Source organism: Lucilia cuprina, chromosome 4 (genome assembly GCF_022045245.1).
Source record: "Lucilia cuprina isolate Lc7/37 chromosome 4, ASM2204524v1, whole genome shotgun sequence".
Classification (NCBI taxonomy): Eukaryota; Metazoa; Arthropoda; class Insecta; order Diptera; family Calliphoridae; genus Lucilia; species Lucilia cuprina.
The window spans coordinates 93,226,292-93,246,282 of NC_060952.1; the positions used below are offsets into that span (position 1 = coordinate 93,226,292).

Consider the following 19,991-nt stretch of genomic DNA (forward strand, 5'->3'; position numbering starts at 1 on the left):
GACTAGACTATAGACTAGACTATAGACTAGACTATAGACTAGACTATAGACTAGACTATAGACTAGACTATAGACTAGACTATAGACTAGGCTATAGACTAGACTAAACTATAAATAGGCTTGTCTAGTCTCAATACTCGACTATAGACAGATTAGAATATTTGTTAATTCTAAAGAAATTTAAGTTGGTATACCCGATGTACCATCTTAATACGTTATAGGGTTAATTAATTAATTGTAGCCAAATGGTTTTGTAAAAAACACAACAAAACATTTTGTAGAAATCTGTTTTTATTAATTGCTTTTAATTCTTACAAATTAATAAAATCTTTCTTAATGCAAAAGCAACGGCATTGTTTAGTTATTGTATTTCAAATATGTTTTGATTTTTTTTTTTTTTTGAAAATTATTTAAACAAGAGCTAAATTAATATAAAAAATATATTTGCAAAAACGTAAATAATATTACATAACAAGAGCACGCGACAAAACGGAACATATTGTTTATTGTCAAATTCAAAAAAAAAATTCAACAATAACCGCCAACGAGTCATAATGATAAACTAAAATTTAACGGAAATCCATTACAAAATTTTCAATTTAAAACTGTTATTTTCTTTGTTAAACAAATTAAATGATCAACAACATTTAAATATTGCCAATTGCTAACAAATAAGTTATTCAACTCTTTTAAAGTAGTTTATTTTTTAAACAAACAAAACATTTAAAAAAGTAAGTTTTAAACAATTTAAATTTTAAATGATTTTGTTGACATTGACTGAACAAAAAACAAAAAAAACATTTCTTTTAATGTTTTGTATATTTCTTAAATAAACAAAAGATTAAAGACAATATTGTCTTAAACAAATTATTAACAATAATACAATTTCTTAATAATTTTATGAAATAATTGTTTAATGATTAAGAAACAATATTCATATGAATATATGAGCGGCCAGTCGCTTGAGTGTAAGAATTACAATGAAAATATGACGGTTTTCAAACTGGTGTTGCCAACACATTGTTTATGAGAAGTTAAACAATACAACAATGACATTTATTTTATAGAGTTATTAAATGAGATTTTGTTGTTGCTAAATAAAAAGTTGCAAGTAATGAAAAAATTTATTAATTTTATAGAAGTATTAAGTTAAATAACTAACAGGTCTCTGAACTGTTTATATTTATATAAATATAGAATAATAGCAAATTGTATATATGTACATATGGTACATACTTTTTCTAATTTGTTGATTATTTACTATTTACTAACAATATGAATTGAATAAAATACAAAAGAAATTTTCGAACACGCTATTCCAAAATGTATAAGCTGTTTTTAACATTCAATTAAAGTTGCTGGAAGAAACTTGTATAAAGTAAGAATAAACAATCATATTTTTTTCAAATATCTATAGTCTAGTCTATTACCTAGTATATAGTCTATTATATAGTCAAGTCTACAGTAGAACCTAATCTTGCATATAGTCAATTCTATGGTCAGAACTATAGTCAAGTCTATAGTCAGGTCTATATTCAGGTCTATAGTTAAGTCTATTTTCTAGGCTATATGTATTCTAGCCTATAGTCTAGTCTATAGACTAGCCTATAGTCTAGTCTATAATCTAATCTATAGTCTAGTATATAGTCTAGTCTATAGTCTAGTCTATAGTCTAGTCTATAGTCTAGTCTATAGTCTAGTCTATAGTCTAGTCTATAGTCTAGTCTATAGTCTAGTCTATAGTCTAGTCTATAGTCTAGTCTATAGTCTAGTCTATAGTCTAGTCTATAGTCTAGTCTATATATGGGTGATTCAGTTGTTATTTTCAAGAACTTATACCCTTCTTTAATTCAACATCACTTTGACATAAAGTCAATAGTATTTACATTTTCTGGTTCCACTGTTTTACAATGTCAATGTCACTGTCAAATATTTAGGATAAATATGTAAATAACTAAATAATAATCGCCTTCTTTATAAAATCAATTAATATGATATTATTATTAATTTTATATAAAATTTCTTTTATTATACTTATATAAAAAAAAGGGTTAATAAGGAAAATAAATACATATAAATTTAAAAAGCACTAAATCAAGATGACATCGTACACGTACGTTAATGAAATATTAATTAATTGAGTAATGGTTTTGTTTAATATTAAAAAAATAAAAATGAAATGTAAAAAAAAAAAATACCAGCATGTGTAGTACACAACATACTTGAACATATAAAGAAATGGGTTAGTGTGTCACATATATCATAATAATACTTTTTTTGTGCATATTTTGATTTGTTATTTTCATTTTAATTATTATTAAACAAAACAAAAATTATAAACTGGCCTTCTAAATTAGTAAAAAAAAAAACAAAATACATTTGTTTCTTATTTTTTTTTTAATTTTTCTGTATTTAAATAAATTCCTTAAAATCATACAATGTTGTAATTTACACGCAATTTCATGGCATTAATTACACTTGAAGTCATATTTCTATTTATATTTTTTTTTTGCATAAGTTCAACATACAACACCTTTTTTAAGATCTTTTTGTTTTTTTTTTTTGGTTGACCCTTAAATGGTAAATAAACTTATTTTGTAACCTTAAACATAAATTAAAATTGTTAAAAAAAACCAGCGCCTTTTTGAAGTTTTAAAGTTAAAACCTTCTAATGCCTTATTTGTGTTTGAATTTGTTAAGTGGTTTTTTATTTAATACATTAAATATTTGTTAAATTTAATTGAAATTATTTACATGTAACAAATTACAATGTTTGTAATAAAAAATTTACAAAATTTTAAGTTAAATTTGTTAAAGATTTACTAAAAATTCTTTTAAAACTTTAATAACTTTAAATTAATAAAAATTTTTTAATATTTCTTTTAATATTTTAAACAATTACTAAAATTTTTAAAAGAAAACTCTATTTCCTATCCTTTGATATATAATATGTTAATATTTTTTGACTTAAGCGTCTATTTACTAAACGCCAAAGTAACAACTTGCTGTTTTTTTTCAGCTTAAAAGTAGTAAAACTTTTGTTACTTTAATGACAATTAAGGAAGTGTTATATTAGTTATATTATATATCAATGTAAAGGAAATTATGCATTCTTCTCAAGAATATATAAATATTATAATAATTCTCTTGGTGATAAAAGATATTTATAAAAAAACCTTTAATTTTTTTAAAAATTTTCCAATATTATTCTTGTTTTTATTAAAAATATAAAAATTATCGCAATAAATTCTACAAATCTTAAAGAAGACATGATTTTCTATTATTTGCTAAACAATATGGCAATATTTTCTTATTTAAATGTCATTATAAAAAACGCTAAATTAGCAACTTGTTGCATTTTTTACCTAAGATGTAGGCTACTTTTTGTCAACATTAAATTAACTTTAATAAAAGTTAAATTAAACATATTATATATCAATAAAAAGGAAATTATGTCTTCTATTCAATAATATATAAATAATTTAATATTTTTCACAATTCTAAAAGAAATTTATCAAAAAGTTTATGTATAAAGAGAAAATTGTTATGACTTAACTTTTGTTAAAAAAATACATATATTTGTTACAATTATGACTGGAAAAAGTAAAAGTTTTTTATCATAAAGAAGATTTATAAAATTTCTTATCATTTGATATACAATATGGCAACATTTTCTCACCAACACAATACGCGCAAGTGACAATCAGCTGTTATTTTTCTTGCATTTAAAGGAAGTTTACTTTTGTTTATAGAAATTTGTCTTAAGAAAAAAAAACAAAATATATATATTATATATCAATGTAAAGGAAATTATATCTTCTATTCAATAATATATAAAAAGTTTATTAAATTTAAGAATATGAAAATAAATTTAAAGAAAAGCCTTCCTACATAATTTTTCTTAATAAATAAACTTTAATTTTAAACAAAATATACTCGTTTCTCTAAAGAATTCTTAAATAATAATATATATTATAAATTAGACAATATTACCTATCCATTAGTATAAAATATTCTATTATTTTGAAGATCTTATGTCAAATAAATGAACGTCAAAGTGACAACTCGCTTATAAAGAAAATTTCTGAAATAATCCAAAATATAAACTAAAATTATTTTAATTATGAAATAAATTCACTTTTATTACAAAATTAATTTTTTTCTCTATATATATTTATAAATAAGTATGTATATATGTTTCAAAACACAAAGTAGACAACATTTCCTTTTCATTGATATACAATATGTATATTTTCTCTCGCTTAAATGTTAATTGTCTATGCGTTTGGTGGTACTAAGGCTCAAAGCTTACTTAGTCTATACGTTCCGTTTCGTGATGAATCAGGTGACTCGTTTTTTGTCTAAGAAAACCTGCAGATGAACCTGTATAAAACAGAATACAATCCGCAACGTTAAGGATCAGATTCAGTTAGTTTCTACGTTGCGTTACGTGATTGATTAGACGATTCCTGGTTTTCATATAAAAACTAAACGTTAATCTCACGGACCAAACTAACAACTTACACAGTTTTCCGTAAGCGAAAGCCGTATCAGCTGATTCATCATGAAATGGAACCTATAAACTAACTAAGCCTTTACACTAGCTTATTATAACAATAATTGACATCATTGTTAGCAGTTTTTTGACATCTGGCCAACTAGAAAATAGTGTTGCCAACTAGGAACAACTAACTTCTACAAAGTTTAATTGCAATTCCTTGAATTCAATTCAAAATTTAAATTAAAATTCTTATAAACAAATAAATACTATCAGTTAATAGTATTGTTAACAAAATATGTCGTTTAGTTTTTTTATTTAATTGTTAAAGCGTATTTTTGTTGTTGTTGTTTTGTTCAACACCTTATACGTTAAGGTGTCAGGTTTATGATGTTTGGCTACCATATCGGTGATAATAATTGCAACACGTTTTGCCTTAATTTAAATTATTAGGAAATTGTCTATTACTAGCTTTGCTAGCTATTTATCAATTTTAGGAATTAACATTTTTTTCTGTATGTATTTTATAATTACAAAAATATTTAATATTTTTTCATTTTAAAGGTAATTTTTGCGTCAAAGAAATGGATCATTAAAACATGTTATAAACAGCTTAACAGTTCAATGATCTTATGATTTAAAAAAAAAAACTTTTACTGAAATATATATTTTTTTTATACAAAGTAATAAATTTTGTAATTGTCATTAAATTAAATTAAAATTTTAATTAAAAATGAAAGAAATTTTGTAATTGTTAAACCAATTAATGGCATTATGTATTCACTCCATATTTATAAATACTTTTAAAGGAGTTTGTGTGTTCATTTTAATGATTTACGATTATGAATTACGAATATTTTCAAAAAATACTGAAACAATTGCTTGGAACTTGTATTTTTGTTGTTACAAATTTCAAAATTATTATTGACTTGATATCATTAATAATTTTGGGGCTGTTTAAAAACAATTAATTATATAAAACTGTCAATATTTAAGGAAATTAAAAATTCTTTGACAAATTGGGTTATCGTGTTAAAAAAAATCTGGTTTAAAGGAGAATGAATTTTATATTGTTTACAAAATTTGAAATTAATTTGATTTTTTGAACTTTTTTAAATATTTATGCAAAGTGTTGTTACTAAAAATAAAAAAAAAAATAACTTAACGCTAAAAAGGTAATAATTTAATAATATGGCAACATTTGTTTGCAAGAACGTTAAAGAGTCAGTTAGTCAGTCAGTCAGTTTATAGATAGATAGATAGATAGATAGATAGATAGATAGATAGATAGATAGATAGATAGATGGATGAATGGATGAATGGATGAATGGATGAATGGATGAATGGATGAATGGATGGATAGATAGATAGATAGATAGATAGATAGATAGATAGATAGATAGATAGATAGATAGATAGATAGATAGATAGATAGATAGATAGATAGATAGATAGATAGATAGATAGATAGATAGATAGATAGATAGATAGATGGATAGATAGATAGATAGATGTGTGTTACATCAAATTTGACAAAAATTTCATTTTGACAAAACCCATACTCCAACAAACAAAAAAATATTGTGTTTGTTGCGGTTGTTGCCTAAACGCTCTTACCTTACTTATTACATCATCACTACAACCGAAGGTAAATGTACTTTATAAGTTATCATTGCTTTATTCTCAATCTTTATTATAAAATCGCTAAAAGAATAGTTTTGCTTACGAACCTTAACGAAATTTTCATCAAATTCCCAATAAACAAATTAAAATTAATTAAATAATTTTTCTTATTAAATAGAAAAATACATTTTTTTATGTAATTTTACAACAGCGTCGTGCTGATGTTTTAAATAATTAGTATCTAAATAGCATTAAATAAAAATATAAACAATTCTTTTAAAATTGAGTGATGACAGCTTATGATTTGTTTTCTTGACAATTTTCTTCTTTTTTGTAATAAACCCAAACGTGATATTTTTTTATTAACCTTTCATAACATTTCAATATTAAATTTATGATATCTACTGATTTTTGTGGGAGGGTGATGTTGGTTAGACAACAATATAAACAAAATGTTAAGAATTACAAACTAAATTGTTTTAAGGTAGACTTTAGTGTGTGTGTGTTATTGTTTTGGCGCTGCAAGTGTTTTTGACACGTTTTGCGTTTTTGTGTGTATTTTTTGTTGCTCTTAAACATTTAAGGTTAATAAACATTGACAGTTTCACTCGTACAGTTTGAGATGTTGCCACACTGACAACACTTGAGGAAAAAATAAAAAAAAAACTAAAACTACAAATAAATACTAAAATGAAGGTTTTATTAAAAATTTATAACAAAAAAAAAAATTGATTGTCAAAGTCATATTGTAAATCAAAAACCCAAAATGAATATTAATATATTGTAGATTTTATTATGGTAGTATAATAATTAAAAGAGGATGTTTAACAAAATAAAACTTGGCAATTACTTTGTTTTTGTTTTGTTTATAAAAAAATTTTAAAGTTTTGTTTAATTTACAAGGCAATTTATTTATTTTTTTTTTAATTTCATGTAAGTAATTTATTACATTTGAGTTTTGTAATAAAGAAAATTTGTAAAAATCATTATTTATAAATCATTAGAATAAATTGTTTTTAGTTAAAATCTTACGCCAAATATTTATTACACCACATTAAAGTCATTAGATATTTACAATAAATTATTAACTAATTATAATTACAATGTTCATATTATTATTCAAATTAAGTTTTCAGTTTTTATAATCTTTTTGATATTGTCTATAATCTTTAGTAAATAAAATCTACTCAGATTTAAACTCATCATTAAAAAAATGTGTTTTTATTTGTTTATTTTATTTGTTTTTTAATTTATTTTCTTTTTAATTTTATCATAAACTTTGTTAATTAATGTGTTATTTTATACTAGTAATTAAAGCAGTAGTCAAGCTAATATTGGTCGTGTTAAATAAATTAAAAACTTAAATGATATTACTCTAGATAGTGAAGCTAGCAAAGCACTAGTGCTTTAACTGGTTCTTAGTAATTAGTAAAAGATTGGAAATCCTTGTGGAAAGTTAATTTAATTTGTGAAGATTTAAGTTAAAATTAAGTTAAATCACTCTAGAATAAGAGTAAGAAAAAGTAGAAGCAAACAAAGCAGTAGTACTATCACTAGTCCTTAGTAATCAGTAAAAGGTTCTTTGTGGCAAACTTATTTCCAAAGTAGCAGAAGTCAAGTTAATATTGGTCATGTTCAATTTATAAAAAACTTAAATGAAATTACTTTAAAAAGAGAGTGAAGCTAGCAAAGCATTAGTACTGTAACTAGTTCCTAGTAATTAGTAAAAGGTTCGATATCCTTGTGGAAAGTTAATTTAATTTGGGAAAATTTAAGTTAAAATTAAATGAAATCACTCTAGAATGAGATTAAGAAAAAGCAGAAGCAAACAAAGCACTAGTGCTAATACTAGTTCTTAGTAATCAGTAAAAGGTTATTTGTGGCAAACTTATTTTCAAAGTAGCAGAAGTCAAGGTTATATTGGACGTGCTAAATTAATAAAAACTTAAATGAAATTACTCTAGAGAGTGAAGCTAGTAAAGCACTAGTGCTGTAACTAGTTCCTAGTAATTAGTAAAATGTTCGACATCCTTGTGGAAAGTTAATTTAATTTGGGAAAATTTATCTTAAAATTAAATAAAATCACTCTAGAATAAGAGTAAGAAAGAGCAGAAGCAAACAAAGCACTAGTGCCGTAACTGGTTCTTAGTAATCAGTAAAAGGTTCTTTGTAGAAAACTTATTTTATTTAATGATTGCTGCTATATGTAATTAACACATACACAAAGTATGGTATTACAGCTTAAGCATTGTTAAGACATCGCCAGCAGTTCGAGAAAGAGTCAAAGTATCCGTCTTTCGTCACGGATGTACTCTTTGTAAATGAGAGTGTGACGATTGTTCACTTTAATGTCCGTTTTGTAAGCGAGTAAGCCTTTTGCTGTATCTTTGTAATCTATAGGGTGACGATTGGCTTCCTCGTAGGACAAGCATATGGTAAAATAGCTATTCACCTCAACACTCGATAGCTAGGCTATAGATCCAACCAGATGATTCGTCTTTCGTCATGGATGTACTCTTTGTAAACGAGAGTATATACAATAGTCACTTTAGTGTTCGTTTTGTAAGCGAGTAAGCTTTTTGCTGACTCTTTGTAATCTATCAGGTGACGATTGACTTCCCCGTAGAACAAGCATATGGCAAAATAGCTATTCACCTGGACACTCGGTAGCTCGGGATACCCTAAGTGGTAGGTTAAAAAGGTAGGTCGGGCCTATCGGTTGTCTCTTCGTAATCTATAGGTTGACGATTAACTTCCTTGTCACTTTAGTGTCCCCTTTGCAGGAGAGAGAGAGAAGGAAAGAGTAGACCTTATATTTTATGTTAAATGACTAGACCTGGACGCTCAGTGGCTGGGGGTAATTCTAAATGCTAGGTTAAATAGGAAGTTTGGGTCTATTGGACCAAACTATTATGAAATAGTGTAAACCACATGTTCACAACACATTGATCAAAATTTTGTCGTGTGGCCATACAGCCTAAGTATTCTATGTGTCAAAACGTCCCCAGCAGTTCGCAGAGCCAATGCATTCGATAAATACATTTACGTCTAACCACATGTTTGGCTCCATTTCGTATTTCATCATGAATGTACTCTTTGTAAACAAGGGTGATGACCATCGTTACTTTTGTGACCTCTTTGTAAACGAGAGAGTATACACTTAAAAAACAAACTTAAGCTTTTTGTCACTTTAGTGTCTCCTTTGTAAGAGAGAGAGAGAAGGAGTGAGAAGACACTTGAAAAACAACCTTAAATGGTATATTAAATAGTTCGGTACTGGCCTACCGAACTGCTGGATCCTAAGCTGTGGTACTTGTAACTTGCAGCATACAAATATATTGGCAGACGCATAGAATGCGAGAAAGTATATAACGCGTTGTGTGGAACTGTAGCTTAACGAGTTAAGTTAAACATAAACATTTTAAACTTATTACGGAGATATCTAATAAAATGCGGAATAAAATTGTTTAACAAATTAATTATATTTCATACTATAGCTCTAGTTTTAATTAAAACAAAACACATAGAAACTAAATTTAAATAGAGTAGACGTAAATGTCAAACAAACTTAATCATTAGTATTAATTTTATAATAACATTCCGAAATAGGTGAATATTAACAAAAGTAATAACGTAAATCTTATGTAAAAAGATTTAAGTGAAAAGAAAGATAATAAAACATTTGAACAATTCACTATCGGCATTGTAGAGTGGTATGACAATGAGCACATATTTACAACGATACAACACTACGACGTTGAGACGTCGACGATTGTGAACTGTTCAAATTGTTATTAACATAATATATTTATGTTAAATAAACATTTAACATTAAGCATTTAATATGTGAAGCTTCTCTCATAAAATCTTTAAATGTTTAAATGACACGCATTGTGTTTGGCAACAATATATGCATAGTTGTAGTGACTAAGTTATATTTGTTATTACAACAATTTGCATAATCAGGGCAACTAAAACCAAGTTCTTAAAATATTTAAAATGTGCTTAAAAAGCAACAGGTTTTATTATATGAAACCTCTATTAAATTTTTACCAAATTTTTTTTTTGCTTGCCCCACTTTCAATAAGAAAACCCAAGTTATTTGCCACAAAAAATCGCATGTAAATTAACACAAATATTTCTAGAGTTATTTTGCAAATTCCCTATTTCTATTATTTCCACAGAATTATGTTTATTTTTAGATATTTTAAACAATTATTGTGGTTAAACATGTAAAAAAGTTATTAACTTTTATTAAAAGCGTTAAATCTTATTAAGGTTGGAATAATACATTCATATATAAATTGAATTAAATGTAAATAAGATGATAATATGTTCACGTTTAACTGGAAATACCTATTTAGTTAAGATGAGTTTTATGAATTCGTTCATCTACTCTCCATAGCCATCCTCACCTCTCCTTGGAAAACAAGGTGTGACAAATTGTCTCGCATTTGTAATAATAATTAAAGCAACTGGACTTTGATAAGATTTTAAGCTATTTATTAAATGAAAATGTTATTAAACATGAACTGAGGATTTGGTTAAGTAATGAATTAAAAGTTTAATTAATCACGAGTTTAATTAATTATTTAATTGGTTTGATCGTTAGCAAATGAATATTAAAATAATATAGATTAGTTAATTAAAACACTTTAATGAATAGAGGACTAGTTAATAGTTTAGTTTACAGACTAGTCCATACGCCAGGGCCTACATTTGTCCATTGACTAGTTCCTAAACTACTTCAAAGTCTAGTCAATAGACATATTAGACTAATCAAAAGAATTGTCAAAAGAATAGTTTACACTTGATGATAGACCAGACAATAGACTTTTCCATATTTTAGCCTAGTACATAAATTAGTCCAAAGATGATGCTATATATATATAGAATAGTTAATAAACTAGTCAGTGGACAATTCAAAAGACTAGTTCATATAGTATTCAATACATTAATCTATATACTAGTCAATAGGCTAGTCCATAGCATAGTCTATAGACCAGTCAACAAAACTGGCAAATACTAGTTAATATATTAGATAATATAATGGTCTATATACTAGGCAATAGACATAGCAATAGACTTATCATTAGTCAATACAATAGTCCATATGTGTATTATAATTAGTCTACAGTCTAGTGCATAGATGAGTCCATAATCTAGTCCTAGTCTATGGATAAAGTTAATCGACTAATCAATAGACTTTTCCTTAAACTAGGCCATATATAAGTACAATACACAGGATAATAGAGTAGTCCATTGAATAGTCCTTAGACTCTAATCTTAACCTATGGTTATAGTCAATCGACTAACCAATAGACTTTTCCTTAATATAGGCAATACATTGATTAGTCAATAGAGTAGTTTCTTGAATAGTCCTTAGACTAGTTTATGGATTAGTCCACACACACCAGTGCGTATACTAGTTCATAGATTGAACCAGTCTATAGATTTGTGATTAGATTAGTCTGTAGCCAATATATTAGTTCATAGGATTGACAATAGTCCAGTCTACAGACTAGATTATACATTTGTCCATGGAATAGACAAGTACATTGGCAAGGCAATAGACTAGTCCACGGACTAGGCCATACACTAGTCCATAGTATTGATCATAGAATTGTTAAGAGACTATTTCGTATACTGGTGAATAGACTAACTACAGACCAGTTTACTAGTCACATAATAGTCGATAGACTAATGTATATACTAGTCCGTTTACTAGTTCATACACTAGTTTGTATACTAGTCCATAGATTGGTCCTTACACTAGTCTATAGATTGGTACTTTGTCAATATTTATAGGCCTATTGACTAGATACTATACGCTAGTCTATGGACTACACCATACTGTAGTTAATAGACGAGTCCATAGATTAGTTCTTACACTAGTTCATAGTATTATCAATAGATTAGTCCATAGCCTATATATTAGTTTATAGGTTAGTAAATAGACTAGTTTGTAGACTCTACTCGAATATATTTTTCCATAGTTTATATATGAGTTTGTAGGCTAGTGATTAGACAAGTATATAGACTAGACCCTACACTACACTAGACCATACACTAGTCCATAGTATTGATCATAGAATTGTTAAGAGACTATTTCATAGACTAATGAATAAACTAACTACAGACCATTTTACTAGCCACATACTAGTCAATAGACTAATTTATACACTAGTCCGTTTACTAGTTCATACACTAGTTTGTATACTAGTCCATAGATTGGTCTTTACACTTACTTACTATAGATTAGTACATTGTCAATATTTATAGGCCTATTGACTAGATACTATACGCTAGTCTATGGACTACACCATACTGTAGTTAATAGACGAGTCCATAGATTAGTTCTTATACAAATTCATAGTATTATAAATAGATTAGTCCTGAGCCTATATATTAGTTTATAGGTTAGTAAATAGACTAGTTCGTAGACTCTACTCGAATAGATTAGTCCATAGTTTATATATGAGTTTGTAGGCTAGGGATTAGACAAGTCTATAGTCTAGACCCTACACTAGTCCATAGTATTGATCATAGAATTGTTAAGAGACTATTTCATAGACTAATGAATAAACTAACTACAGACCATTTTACTAGTCACATACTAGTCAATAGACTAATTTATACACTAGTCCGTTTACTAGTTCATATACAAGTTTGTTAGCCCATAGATAGGTCCTTACCCTAGTCTATAGATTGGTACATTGTCAACATTTATAGGCCTATTGACTAGATACTATACGCTATTCTATGGACTACACCATACTGTAGTTAATATATGAGTCCATAGATTAGTTCTTACACTAGTTCATATTATTATAAATAGATTAGTCCATAGCCTATATATTAGTGTATAGTTTAGTAAATAGACTAGTTCGTAGACTCTACTCGAATATATTATTCCATAGTTTATATATGATTTTATAGGATAGTGATTAGACAAGTCTATAGACTAGACCCTACACTAGTCCATAGACTAGATCATATAATAATCAATAGACTAGATCATAAAATGGTCAATAGACTATTCCATAGACTAGTCCACAGACCAGTCCATACACTTGTCCAAAGACATTAGACAAGCCCACATATTAGTCAATATACAAATGTTTAGACTAGATTCATATGCCAGTCAATACATAGACTAGTCCATAGACTATACCATTATTCAGTAAACTAGTCCATATATAACCTACAGATTTCTCAATAGAATTGTCCATAGGTATATATATTAGTTTATAAATTGGACTAGTTCGTAGACTAGATCATACACTAGTCCATAGACTAGATCGTAGAATAGTCAGAGTAGACTATTCCATAGACTAGTCCCAAGACCAGTATAAAAACTTGTCCTTTGAAACTAGACTACTTCACAAACTAGTTAATCGTCCAATACTTACACTAGTCTAAACATTACTACACAAACTATATAGTCCAAAGACTAATAGGCAAACTAGTCCATAGTAACACATTTCATTAAAAAAAAAACTTGGTATAAAATTAAATCATGACCAACCTCAAGTCTTCCTATTTGTTATAAACCACCTAACCGTTCTCTCATTTCCTTTTACACTCATTTAAACTAACGGTATACTAAACTGTTGCTGTAAACACTACAAACATTTTGTTTTAAAATAACAAACTTAACAGATAGATTGAAAGGGAGGGACTGAAAGAGAGAGAGATAGTGGGGAAAAATAAACAACAAAACCGGAAGGAAATGAATTTTAAATTGAATTGATTAAGCTGCCAGATTTATATAATTTGCATTACTAAAACACTTTTAAAAATGTTGGCAAATAAACTAAAAAAAGAACGCACATCAAAACCATTTTAAATCAATAAGTTTCCGTTTAAAGACAATTTCTTTTATAACATTTATTACTTCAATAACAGTGAAATGATTTTTAATTTAAATAAATTTTAAACAAAATGTTTATATTACTTGGGTAATAAATAATTTTGTAGTTTTTTTTATTGTTGTTTAAGTTTATTTTGTTTTAAAATTTTTTTTAAATATTAATTAAAACTAGTTCATTTAAGAAAAAAACGTAAGAAAATTGTTTGTAAATGTATAACTATGTTTGTGTGTGTGTGTGTGTGTTTTTGTGTAAATGAAATATTGTGTTAATTTAAATTTATGTTTGTAAATCAAGTACAACGCTGTTGTTTAAAAAAAAATGTTAAATTAATTGTTTGTGTAGTCTTTATTAGTTGTTGGGTTTTCATTAGAGATGTTTATATAAATTTCGTCCGTCTGTCTGTATGTCTCTGATTTGTCGTTTTCTGTTGTAAGTCATTTAATCTTTTGTTGAACCACAACAAAAATTACGAGATTGTTAAACTTAATGAACTTTTAAAATGTTTATTTGCTGTTGTTGTGTTTGTTTTTTTGTAATGTTTTCTATTTTTTTTCTAATTTATAGACCTATTAAAACCAATAGATACCTTTAATGATTCTTTTTAACATTGTTAGACAATTGACAGTGAAAAATTGCAAGGAAAATTTAAATTTTATTTAAATTTATTAGAAAATTTTGAAATAAATAAAAAAAAATCTTTAAAATTTTTATCACAAGTTTAATAAATATTTCTTTTTAAAATTGTCTATATTTTCTTAAAAAAAAAAAAACAATAATAAACATTTTTATCTCTTTATCAATAAATATTTTTAAAAAGACAATGTTTTCTTCTTTTTTTTCTCCTTAACAATTGCGTTGTTAATTTTTTTTTTTTTTTGTTATTATTTTGTTAAACAATTTTCAAGTAAACATTATGAAAACAGCAACAAAAGATTCATCATTTCATCTCTTTGTCTCAATTCCTAACAAAGTACTTGATTTCTTTAACTGACTCATTCATTCATATCGACTAACTAAACCAACTGATCTGTCTGGCAGCAGCCGATCGGTCGTGAGTTGACTTAAGACTACATAAACATGATCAAATGTTTTGTTTATCTTTATCTATCAACTAAATAAGAAATTTATTTTTGCACATTTTTTTTTCATATATATAAATTATTAGCGAAAAAAAGTAAATATTTTAATTGTTAGCTTCCTTTCGCTTTTTACTAAAAAGAAATTGCTGTTCAAATTTTTCAAATACATTTTTATTTCTGCATACATTATATTTTAAACTACAACAAGAAAAGAGAGATTTTAAAGAAAATTAAATCTAAAATACTGTTTAAATTAATAAAATCAGCTGAATAATAATTAAGTTAATATTATTTATTTATTTTTGTTTTTTATTAACAATTTTTGGGCTTTAATTAGACGTGATTTTGATTAAATTGCGTGTTAGTGTTATTATATTTTTTTCTAAATTTATGGATTAGTGTTGTTGAAATAGCAATTAAACAGTAAAAAAAGTTAATTGTTTACAGTTGAAGAGGTAACGAAGTAATTTAGTATTAAATATTCACAATTATATTAAAATATTTAAGTATGAAAAGTCGTTAGCGTGACCTCGAGAGATCACTTGCAAATCGGAGGTTTTATTTACATATCATATTTGATTAAACTTTCGTTTAATCGTTGCTGTGATGATTAAATCGGTGATCGAGTAATTAAGTTATATATTTTATACTCTTAATTTTAATATAATTTTAAAGTTTTTTAAAAAACTGTAGATAGATAGATAGATAGATAGATAGATAGATATATGGAAAGATAGATAGATAGATAGATAGATAGATAGATAGATAGATAGATAGATAGATAGATAGATAGATAGATAGATAGAAAGATAGATAGATAGGTAGATAGATAGATAGATAGATAGATAGATAAATAGATAGATAGATAAATAGATAGAAAGAAAGTCTGTAGTCTAATCTAGTCTATAGTCTATAGTCTAGTCTATAGTCTAGTCTATAGTCTAGTCTATAGTCTAGTCTATAGTCTAGTCTATAGTCTAGTCTATAGTCTAGTCTATAGTCTAGTCTATAGTCTAGTCTATATTCTAGTCTATAGTCTAGTCTATAGTCTAGTCTATAGTCTAGTGTATAGTCTAGTCTATAGTCTAGTCTATAGTCTAGTCTATAGTCTAGTTTTTAGTCTAGTCTTTAGTCTAGTCTATGGTCTAGTCTATAGACTAGACTATAGAATTGCCTATAGATTCGCCTATAGAATTGACTAGAGACTAGACTTTATACTAGACTATAGACTGGACTTTTCTTAAGAATCTTCTGAACAAAACAATATCAGTTTCTAAAATTTGTTTTGCAGATGATGTTCTCTTTTTGAATAATGATCTGTACAGGATATATAAAAACTCGTGAGATATATAAATATGCTATATGATATATTGAGATGAACGAAATCTTTGATGGAGAGAAATACTTTCATCGATTTTATGGAGATTCATTGTTAGTGTTAGCTTTTAAGACAATCGGTGTTCTTAAGTTCAAGATCAGTGATTTTGGAATGACAAAATTCTTTGTTTTGAAACTTCATTTAAATTATTGTATTGTTTTAGTTTTTTTTTGTATTTGTTTAAATTTACAACAAATATAGTTAAACATTTCATAGTTAATAATTTTAGAATGCGAAATGGTGTTTTTTTTTTTGGTTAGCCAATAATTTATTTTGAATTATTTTAATAATTGTTACTCAATCTGGAAAAAAATTTAACAATTAAATTGTTAAAATAATAATATTTATTTGGTTTTTTTATATTAGTTTTATTATTTACTTTTTATAACTTTGTAAATGTGTTTATTTTTTAACAATTTTTAAAATAAAAGTGAAAACCAGTTCAAGGTTTTTATTTAGATGTTTTTTTTTTTGTTCTAAACAACATTGTTTTTTTAGTTATTTATTATAAAATTGAAATTAAATGGCATTTGTAGTTTTTTTGTACTAAAAGCCCCACAATTTGCAAATAATGACGCGCCTTTTTTTTGGAACTATTTTCAAGTCATTATTTGAGTTAATGTAGCTTTACATAATAAAAATTGAAATTTTTAGAATTGTTTGTGACAAAACATAATAATTGTTAAACAAAATTATTTAAACATTTTTGTATTTATTTTATTAAATATCTTTTTTTGTAGTTTTTAAGCTTTTAAGCTTTTTCTCTTTTGTTTCAATCTTAATAAAAAAATCAATTAGTTTTGAACATTTTTTTGGGTCAAGTATTCGGTTTATCTTAAGCATACATATCTTGTTGAGTCTATTGTTCAAGGTAGTCTATACTTGTAGTAGTCTTAAACAAAATGTCAAAAAAGTGGGTAACATACATAAGGATTGTTTTTTTTTTTTCTAATAAAGGTCCTTTTATTTGTCCTATTTACTAGGACAATTCTGAGAGCAGTTACAGTTAAGTTAAAACACTAAAACCCCATCTGTTACCACGACTTTTCTTAAATATATGATCCGTAAATGGTAAAACAAAAAAACCTTAAAAATGTCATTAATGACAAATAGACTTTCAAAATAAGATTTCAACATTTAACAACAATATTTGCACAAAATTTTTAACTTTTAAATATTGAAACTTAAAACAGAAACCAAACAAATATTTGTTTGTTTTTTACCATAAAGTTAATAAACTCTATAATTATGGTTACAACTAAGTTTTTTTTAGCAAAAATAAAAAAAAATCATAAAAATTTATAAAACATAGTTATTTGAGCTTTAAGTTTATAATTGTGGTTGCCAGTTACCCTTAAGACCCCGTGAGACCCCTACTCTTTTAAAAATATACTGCAGCTGTTAGCTTATAATCTCTCTACTATTTGCATTAGTGGTTAGTGTGCCACAAAATGCAGCTCGTTTCAATGCAACTTTCAACAAGAGCATTCGTTCGTCCGTCCGTTCATGCGTTTTGCGTACAAATGGCATCTGCGTTAATGCATTTGATTTCATTTGATTAGTGGATCCATGTGGTTAATTTTTTCTTCTTCTTTTTAAACAAATAGTAAAATATTATTTTTTTCTTTTTCTTTGTTTTATCAATAATGTTTGATTTATTGGATGAAAGAGAAAGGAAATTGAAACCGTTACATTACATTTGCCTTAATAATTAAATAACGATTTTTTCCGATTGTCATGTAATATGACATTAAGCTATAGTCTTAAGGAGATTTTTCCGGGTAAATATTTATTTAAATAGATGCTAACCAGTCATGGAAAATTTTCAGTACTTTAAAAGATTTTAAAGTACTTTTTTGGTAACGAAAAATATCTCAATATTTGCAAAACTTTTAAAGTATCTAATCTATAAAAATCTAGCATATGGTAGTCTGCTCTACAGTCTATAGAGTCTACAGTCCAATCTACAGTTTAGTCATTAGTCAAGTAAAGTCTATAATCTAGTTTATAATTCAATATACAGTCTAGTCTCTAATATAGCCTATAATCAAGTTTTTAATCTTGTCTAGTCCAGTCTAGTACATATTCTAGTCTATAGTCTAGTCTATACTCTAGTCTTTAGTCTAGTCTATGACATAGACTATAGTCTAGTCTGTAGTAGAATAATTTATTCTAAAGTCTAGACTGTAGTCTAAAGTCTATTCCATAGTCTAGTGTATAGTTTAATGTATAGTTTAGTCTATAGTCTAGTCTATAGTCTAGTCTATAGTCTAGTCTATAGTCTAGTCTATAGTCTAGTCTATAGTCTAGTCTATAATCTAGTCTATAGTCTAGTCTATAGTCTAGTCTATAGTCTAGTCTATAGTCTAGTCTATAGTCTAGTCTATAGTCTAGTCTATAGTCTAGTCTATAGTCTAGTCTATAGTCTAGTCTATAGTCTAGTCTATAGTCTAGTCTATAGTCTAGTCTATAGTCTAGTCTATAGTCTAGTCTATAGTCTAGTCTATAGTCTAGTCTATAGTCTAGTCTATAGTCTAGTCTATAGTCTAGTCTATAGTCTAGTCTATAGTCTAGTCTATAGTCTAGTCTATAGTCTAGTCTATAGTCTAGTCTATAGTCTAGTCTATAGTCTAGTCTATAGTCTAGTCTATAGTCTAGTCTATAGTCTAGTCTATAGTCTAGTCTATAGTCTAGTCTATAGTCTATAGTCTATAGTCTAGTCTATAGTCTAGTCTATAGTCTAGTCTATAGTCTAGTCTATAGTCTAGTCTATAGTCTAGTCTATAGTCTAGTCTATAGTCTAGTCTATAGTCTAGTCTATTGTCTAGTTCATGTCTAGTCTATAGTCTAGTCTATAGTCTTGTCTATAGTCTAGTCTATAGTCTAGTCTATAGTCTAGTCTATAGTATAGTCTATAGTCTAGTCTATAGTCTAGTGTATTGTCTAGTCTATTGTCTAGTCTATAGTCTAGTCTATAGGCTAGTCTACAGTCTAGTCTTTATTTTAGTATATAGTCTAGTCTATAGTCTAGTCTATAGTTTAGTCTATAGTCTAGTCTATTCTATAGTCTAGTCTATAGTCTAGTCTATTGTCTAATCTATAGTCTAGTCTATAGTCTAGTCTATAGTCTAGTCTATAGTCTAGTTTATAGTCTAGTCTATAGTCTAGACTCTAGTCTAGACTATAGTCTTTAGACTCTAGTCTATAGTCTAGTCTTTATTCTAGTACATAGTCTAGTATATAGTCTAGTATATAGTCTAGTCTATAGTCTAGTCTATAGTCTAGTCTATAGTCTAGTCTATAGTCTAGTCTAGTCTATAGTCTAGTTTATAGTCTATAGTCTAGTTTGTATTCTTGTCTATAGTTTAGTCTATGGTCTAGTCTATAGTCTAGTCTATAGTCTAGTCTATTGTCTAGTCTATAGTCTAGTCTATAGTTTAGTCTATAGTCTAGTCTATAGTCTAGACTCTAGTCTAGACTCTAGTCTAGACTCTAGTCTAGGCTCTAGTCTAGACTATAGTCTTTAGACTCTAGTCTAT

The 19,991-nt window shown here is 26.6% G+C and overlaps 1 protein-coding gene across 2 annotated transcripts in view; it reads left to right on the plus strand.

The window, feature by feature from the left end:
* Positions 1-19,991, plus strand: part of LOC111689915 (neprilysin-2) — a 39,785-nt gene that overhangs the window by 10,135 nt on the left and 9,659 nt on the right. The gene's annotated exons all lie outside the window — the stretch shown is intronic.